This window comes from Caretta caretta, chromosome 4 (genome assembly GCF_965140235.1).
Source record: "Caretta caretta isolate rCarCar2 chromosome 4, rCarCar1.hap1, whole genome shotgun sequence".
Taxonomy (NCBI): domain Eukaryota; kingdom Metazoa; phylum Chordata; order Testudines; family Cheloniidae; genus Caretta; species Caretta caretta.
Window position 1 is genome coordinate 152,045,918 of NC_134209.1, and position 7,536 is coordinate 152,053,453.

Below are 7,536 nucleotides of genomic sequence, written 5' to 3' on the forward strand. Positions count from 1 at the left end.
CCCAAACAGCCAGGTCCTCCTCTCTCCATGTAGCTAGACAGAGCATCTCTCTCCTTCTGGCCCACTGCCCCCTTATAAGGGCCAGCTGGGCCCTAATTACACAGGCTACAGCTGTAGCTGTTTTCCCAAACAGCCCAGCTTTTTCCCTCTCAGCCCTCTCCCAGGGCTGTTGTAAGCCCTTCAAGGCATGGTGGGGGGCCACCCCGCCACAAGGCCCAACGTGTATTATTTTTAATATCTCATGATTTTTGAGCACTTCGGGTTAGCAGTACTGCAGCTCCACTCTCTAGCTGATCAGGGCCCCCTTGTGCTGGGCTCTGTACATACACCTCGTGAGAGACAGCCCAGGTCCTGAAGAATTTACAGTCTAACTGATTATTATTTCTAGCTACAAAGTGCTACCTCCATCCCTTATTGCAAAGCCCATAGTTACCAGGCTCTGATGTATGTGGTTGACCCTCTGAAGTGCTGTCAGCTTGGCTGCTAAGAGTGTGTGAAGAAACAGGATCAAAACCAGGAGGTTTTAAATGAATAGTAAAATGTTTGGTTAACTGGTCATTCCCTCCTTACCCCACTGATCTGCCCTCTGCTGTTCTGGCTGAGAATGGGAGCAAGGTAGCTGATGTAAATGATCTTCTCTTACTATTTCTGGGGTCAGGCAGAAGTAGGAAGTACCTGAAATCCTACAGAGACTGGATTACAGCCTATTTAACCAGCTGGTCATCTGTCTGTTGCCTCAATTTCCCTCTTAGGTTCCCCATAGATGCCTGCGGACTCTGTTTGCTACTGCAATATATGTAATAGTAAAGGTAGTTTGTGCCCCCAATGAGGTTTGTGTCTGTAAAGTTATAATCCATCTTTACTTGTTACAATCCAGATGTAAAGTTAACTGGGTTTTGCTATTTAAAAAAGGGCTTTTTCTCAAAGCCCAGGATTAATAGAAATGCTGCCCTTTCTCTCAAAGTCCTTGAGAATAAGTGTTTTGTTTGGATTGACACATTCCCCCTAAAGTGTTTGCAACCCAAAGAGCAATTTATAGCTATTTCTATGCTAGTTATCACTGCCATATCTGAACTCCTCGCAAATATTAATGCCTTTATTTCCCCACCACCCCTGTGAAGTAGAGAACTAGCATTATCTCCATTTTACAGAAGCTCACACTCAGAAAGATCAAGTGACCTTTCCCAGGGCCACCTAAGGAGTCCATGGCAAAGCCAGAGAAAACATTTTTTCTGGTTCCCAGTTTTGTTTCTGAACTATCAGATTAACCTTGGGCTGACCCAGGAACAGTGAAGCTAATCCAAAACTGACAGGAAACAACAGTGAAACTAACCGGAGTTTCTCTTCATCGCCCCAAGCTGAAAGGATTTTACAAGAAACAAACAGCACAAAAGCAGGTGCTGTTATTCATTTCTTTAATGCTTTTAATTTCAGTGTCAATTTTGCAGAGCACAAATTCCAGAAGTAGTCACACAGCCCTTGCAGTTTATAACCTAAACGATGCTTAAAGGCATATTTAATTTTTTAAAAATACAATTTTATTTTAGTAAAATAAATAATAACACAGGTAAGGCCATTTAATTTATAAAATACCAATTTTAGCCTGAAAATTCACCTTTAAGTAGGGTTGCCAACTATCCTGGTTTCGCCGAGAGTCTCCCAGAATCAGGCTCTATCTCCCGGAGGCTACTGAAGCCAAACCAGTAGATTTTAGGCTGCTAAAAGTCCAGCAGCTCAGTGAAGTTAAGACAGGCTCCCTGCTTGCCCTGGCCCCACACTGCTCCCTGAAGTGCCACCCGGCTGGAGGCCACACCCCTCACCCAGTCCCACAACCCAGCGCCGGAGCACCCACAGAGCCGGCACCTATGCCCTCAGCCCCAGCCCTGAGTCCACACCCCAGCGCCCTGCCCCAGGCTTGTGAAAGTGAATGAGGGTGGGGGAGAACGAGCGACAGAGGGAGGGGGGATGGAGTGAGTAGGGCGGGGCCTCAGAGAAGGGGCGGGGCAGGGGCAGGTCTCAAGAACGGGGCAGGGCATGGGTGTTTGGGTTTGTGTGATTAGACATTTAGCAACCCTACCTCAAAGCCCCAATGCTCCAATCACTTATGTGCTTAATTTTACTTACACAAGGAACCCCAATGACTCACATGAGTAAATTTAATCCCTAAGTCTTTGCAGAATCAGGGTTTGTATATGCAAAAACACAGCACACCAGGCGGGTGCTAACATACTTTGGCGCTTTCCCAGAGAACCTGGCTGTTACCTTGCTATTAAATAAAGTATCTGGAAATCTTTCTGAGCACCACTAGAGGGTAATACAAGATCCCCCAATTTCCTCCTGCGGGGAAAGGAAGAATTCTGCTGGAATCTGCTGCTGCTTGGTAATACACAGCCAGGTTTTTGCTTTGCAAAGGACTGAGGCAGAGAGTGAAAACCCTGGCTGGCTTTTGCGGACCTCAGGAAGATGGAAATTTCACACCAAATAGCAAGCAACTGATGCCCAGCTGCCACAGGTTGCAAATGGGACAGTCAGGCTGCCCCAGCAGAGAGAGAGAGGCCCTGATCCTGCCTCTGGCGAGCTGACTGGGAACTACAGGCCAGTCAGCCTCACCTCAGTCCCTGGAAAAATCATGGAGCAGGTCCTCAAAGAATCAATCCTGAAGCACTTGCATGAGAGGAAAGTGATCAGGAACAGCCAGCATGGATTCACCAAGGGAAGGTCATGCCTGACTAATCTAATCGCCTTCTATGATGAGATTACTGGTTCTGTGGATGAAGGGAAAGCAGTGGATGTATTGTTTCTTGACGTTAGCAAAGCTTTTGACACGGTCTCCCACAGTATTCTTGTCAGCAAGTTAAGGAAGTATGGGCTGGATGAATGCACTATAAGGTGGGTAGAAAGCTGGCTAGATTGTCGGGCTCAACAGGTAGTGATCAATGGCTCCATGTCTAGTTGGCAGCCGGTATCAAGTGGAGTGCCCCAAGGGTTGGTCCTGGGGCCGGTTTTGTTCAATATCTTCATAAATGATCTGGAGGATGGTGTGGATTGCACTCTCAGCAAATTTGCGGATGATACTAAACTGGGAGGAGTGGTAGATACGCTGGAGGGGAAGGATAGGATACAGAAGGACCTAGACAAATTGGAGGATTGGGCCAAAAGAAATCTGATGAGGTTCAATAAGGATAAGTGCAGGGTCCTGCACTTAGGACGGAAGAACCCAATGCACAGCTACAGACTAGGGACCGAATGGCTAGGCAGCAGTTCTGCGGAAAAGGACCTAGGGGTGACAGTGGACGAGAAGCTGGATATGAGTCAGCAGTGTGCCCTTGTTGCCAAGAAGGCCAATGGCATTTTGGGATGTATAAGTAGGGGCATAGCGAGCAGATCGAGGGACGTGATCGTTCCCCTCTATTCAACATTGGTGAGGCCTCATCTGGAGTACTGTGTCCAGTTTTGGGCCCCACACTACAAGAAGGATGTGGATAAATTGGAGAGAGTCCAGCAAAGGGCAACAAAAATGATTAGGGGTCTGGAACACATGAGTTATGAGGAGAGGCTGAGGGAGCTGGGATTGTTTAGCCTGCAGAAGAGAAGAATGAGGGGGGATTTGATAGCTGCTTTCAACTACCTGAAAGGGGGTTCCAAAGAGGATGGCTCTAGACTGTTCTCAATTGTAGCAGATGACAGAACGAGGAGTAATGGTCTCAAGTTGCAGTGGGGGAGGTTTAGATTGGATATTAGGAAAAACTTTTTCACTAAGAGGGTGGTGAAACACTGGAATGCGTTACCTAGGGAGGTGGTAGAATCTCCGTCCTTAGAGGTTTTTAAGGTCAGGCTTGCCAAAGCCCTGGCTGGGATGATTTAACTGGGAATTGGTCCTGCTTTGAGCAGGGGGTTGGACTAGATGACCTTCAGGGGTCCCTTCCAACCCTGATATTCTATGATTCTATGACTGCTGTGCCTAGGGCAAGACCCATTGACTTCACTAGGCCAGCATGCTACATGTTGCAGGACTGGGGCAGTAGCTGGGATAGATATGCGGGGTGTCATGTGGATATCAAGGTAGCAAGTGACTAAACTGCCAGGGGAGCAATGGATCGGAGTGAATCCCCTTAGACTGCTCTGCTCCTTGAGCACAGGGAATGGGGTCAGCAGCTGATATGAATCCTCCCCAGCTTCCTCTCTGTGTGCTGGGGTTTATCTGAGGCTGCAGCCTTTCTGATTTACGGCTGCTTCATTCCCATCCACCCCCTTGGGCAGCTCAACGCCCTGCAGTATCATGATAGGGCAGCAGGGATAGAGACCCCAGCACAAAGGTCAGGCAGGTCTTGTATGTGTCCTGTTTTCACAGGCCAGATCCCCATTGGAGGTGTTATAGAGAATCCCGGCCTGCTCAGAGCTAGCGTGAAACCAGCTGCAGGGCTGGGGTCCCCGTGCAGGCTCAAAGCTCAACCTGCATCCAAGGCAGGCCCTCCACTCCCCACTCCTTTTGGCTGCAGGGCTAGGGGGGAGGAGTCCAGCTCTCAGCCTAATTCCCCCCTCCCGCCCCATTACAGCAGTGGGACCAAACCGGGATGCAGTTCACAGCCTATTCGCACCCCAACCCCAGCAGCGTCTCTAACTAAGGTATTTACATGCCCCCTTACTCTTGTTAGCAACACCCTATCAGGTAGGGCTGGGGTGTTATCCCCACTGTATGCTGGGGTGTACTGATGCCCAGGTCCTCCAAGGCAGGCAGGCACCTAAATACCCTGCAGGAACTGGGCCTGAGTTACTCACCCAGGGTCGCAGAGGAAGCCTGTAGTGGTGCAGAGAATTGAACCCAAGTCGCCCCAGTCCCAGGCTGCCACCCCAACCCCTGGGCCAGCCTCGCTCTGCTTCGCACCCTAAGAATTGTAAACCAGGCTCTACGCTTGTCCCTGGCTCCCGGTCCTGCGCTCAGACCCCTCTTCACACTGCAATGGAAGGTTGTTAGCGTGACCCTTATCAGCGTAGTTAATTCCCTGATCCACTTTCCACCCAGTCTTGCTTCCTCCCCTATGGGCTGCACTTGTGCTGCCGCACCCCACACCCCAGTTAGTAAGTGACACCTCTCCCCTGAGCTGTGAAAAACATCACACACGCACCCCCCCGCCCTGCCCAGGAAACTAAACAACAGGCCCCCATGCCCATCAGCCCTGAATCACAGTCTGATCCAGCTCCTGTTGGACTCAGTGGAAACCCATTGAGTTCAATGGGCAATGGATCAAGCCTCTAATGCTGGCAAGGTGACACTTCATACTAGAGATGCCTTCAGAAGCGTCTGTAAGCCATTTAGGATTTGCATTTCTATCTGGCTTGGTCTGACCCTATAGCATGCTCTGTAGATGCTATTTTTGCTGTTGGATTTAGCCCTATCGTAGATTTCATATTGCTGTAAGAGCAGGAGTTAAAATGTTAACCCACGGATGTGAGCAAGTGTTGAAGACTCCCGAGCACCATCGTGTTCGTGGGGCCCGGCAGAATGTATGCTACCTAGGAACACCGGACGCAGGACGGGAAGGAACCTCCCAGGTCTTTGAGTCCAGCTCTTGCCATCGCAGGCAACCCCCTCCCGTTCCGAAGCTTATCATGCTCCATCTTCAGACTAGTTAGGTTGTTTGCCTATTGGGTTAGAAACCTTCTTCTCGTTCCCAGTCTAAACGTATGCCCGGCCAGTTTATCCTCACTGGTTCTTGGGCCAACATTGTTCTTTAGCTTCAGGAGTGCTTCGCCCTCTCTGGTGTTTACTCCCCCAGCCCCATGTCTTTACAGATCCCTGCTCACTCTGCCTTTTTGCCAGACTAAACAAACCAAGCTCCTCTAGTCTCCTCTCGTAAAATCCGCTCTCCATTCCCCTGATCATCCTGCTAGCTCTTCTCTGCCCCGATCCACTTGAAATAGTTCTATAATACCGAAGGGTGATTATTTGTTACTCTGCTCATCATCTGGAATAAATAAATCATTTTTGGCATGAGTTTAAGTGGTTTTGATCTAGTCAAATTTCACAAACAGCAGGCATGCTGTTAGTGTCTCTACTTCACCATACCCTTGTTCCCCCATTTGGAAAATAAAGGGGGATAATGAATGCTTTGAGACCCACAGATGAAAAGTTCTGTGTATGATCATTCTTGATGTGTGGTGGGGTGTTAAAAACTGGGTTAAAATGGAAGACTGTCACTATGCATTTCGGAGGGATTTCCTGGTCCAGCTTGTTCCAGGCTAAGGGGCTCTATAGAGAAGTGTGGGATCTGGGCCTAGCAGCAGTCAGTTCTGCAGACAGGCAGGCAGCCACCAGTAAGGTGGGGCAACTTGTGCCTCGCTGTTTAGAGAGCAGCCTGGTTTTTCTCCCTCTGTTTTTGGTTCTGGTGTGTTATTGTTCTGAATTCTAAAGAATAAAGTCCTGTTATGTTGCAACCTTCCAGCGAGAATACTGATGGTTTTAGCTAAATTCTCTGCTTTTATGTCTTAAACATAACAATGTAGGGCCTGGCAACGCAGACTAGGACACAGGAGACCTGAGTTCTAGTCCCAACTCTGCCACTGACCTGCTTGAACAGATCACTCAGTGCCTCAATTTCCCCATCTGTAAAATAGGCATAATGACATCGCCCTTCCCTTTGTGAAGTGCTTGGAGAACTTTGGGCAGAGAGAGTAAGAGTAAAATTTCAAAAGTGATGAAGGAGCCTAGTTTATATTTTCAAAGCGATTCAGCCATGAGACTGCGGCTTCTAGGGCCCAGATCCTCGGTGGTATGTAGGTGCCTAACTACCTTTGTGGATCTGGGCCCTAAGTGTCTACCTCACCTCTGAAAATGAGCCTTAGGCTCCTAGTCACTCAGGCCTGGTCTACACTGAAAACTTAGCTTGACGTAGCTCCAGCACTCAGGAGCATGTAAAATCCATATGGCAATTTAGCTACGCTGCACTAACACCCAGGGCAGAGGCAGCTAGGTTGAGGGAAGAATTCTTCTGTCCATCTAGCTGCCATTGGCTGGGGAGGTGGAGTTTCCGTCAATCTCTGTAATCTGCATCTACACTGCTGGGTTATAGCTGCATAGCATGATACCCCAGCAGTGTAGATAAGCTCTCAGATACTTTTGAAAACTTTACCCTAAGGGACGTACCCAAGGTCACACATGGAAAGTCTATCTGAGCTAGGGATTATTGCAGTATAGTCACCAGAGTGCTCCGGGACTCCTTAATCCGGGTCAGGGTTTAGGGATGTTTTCAGCTGATGGCAATCAGCCTGTCTCCACTGAAGTCAGTGCTGGGAATCTGGCCCCCCAGGTGCAGGGGCCCCTGGCAGCGCAGCCTGCGTTTGTCCATCTGGGAGCAACCGCGTCTGTCTGTGTCCTGCAGCCTCACGATAGAATCCCCCGTTTATACTCAGCCCAGCCCAGGCCTGTCTCTCCTCTACCAAGCCAGACGCTATAGTCTCAAAAGGGCTACAATAGAGCAGTATTCATAGCTGGCGAGGACAAGCCTTCCCTGCAGCAAGTGGCTCCTTAGGCTGCAC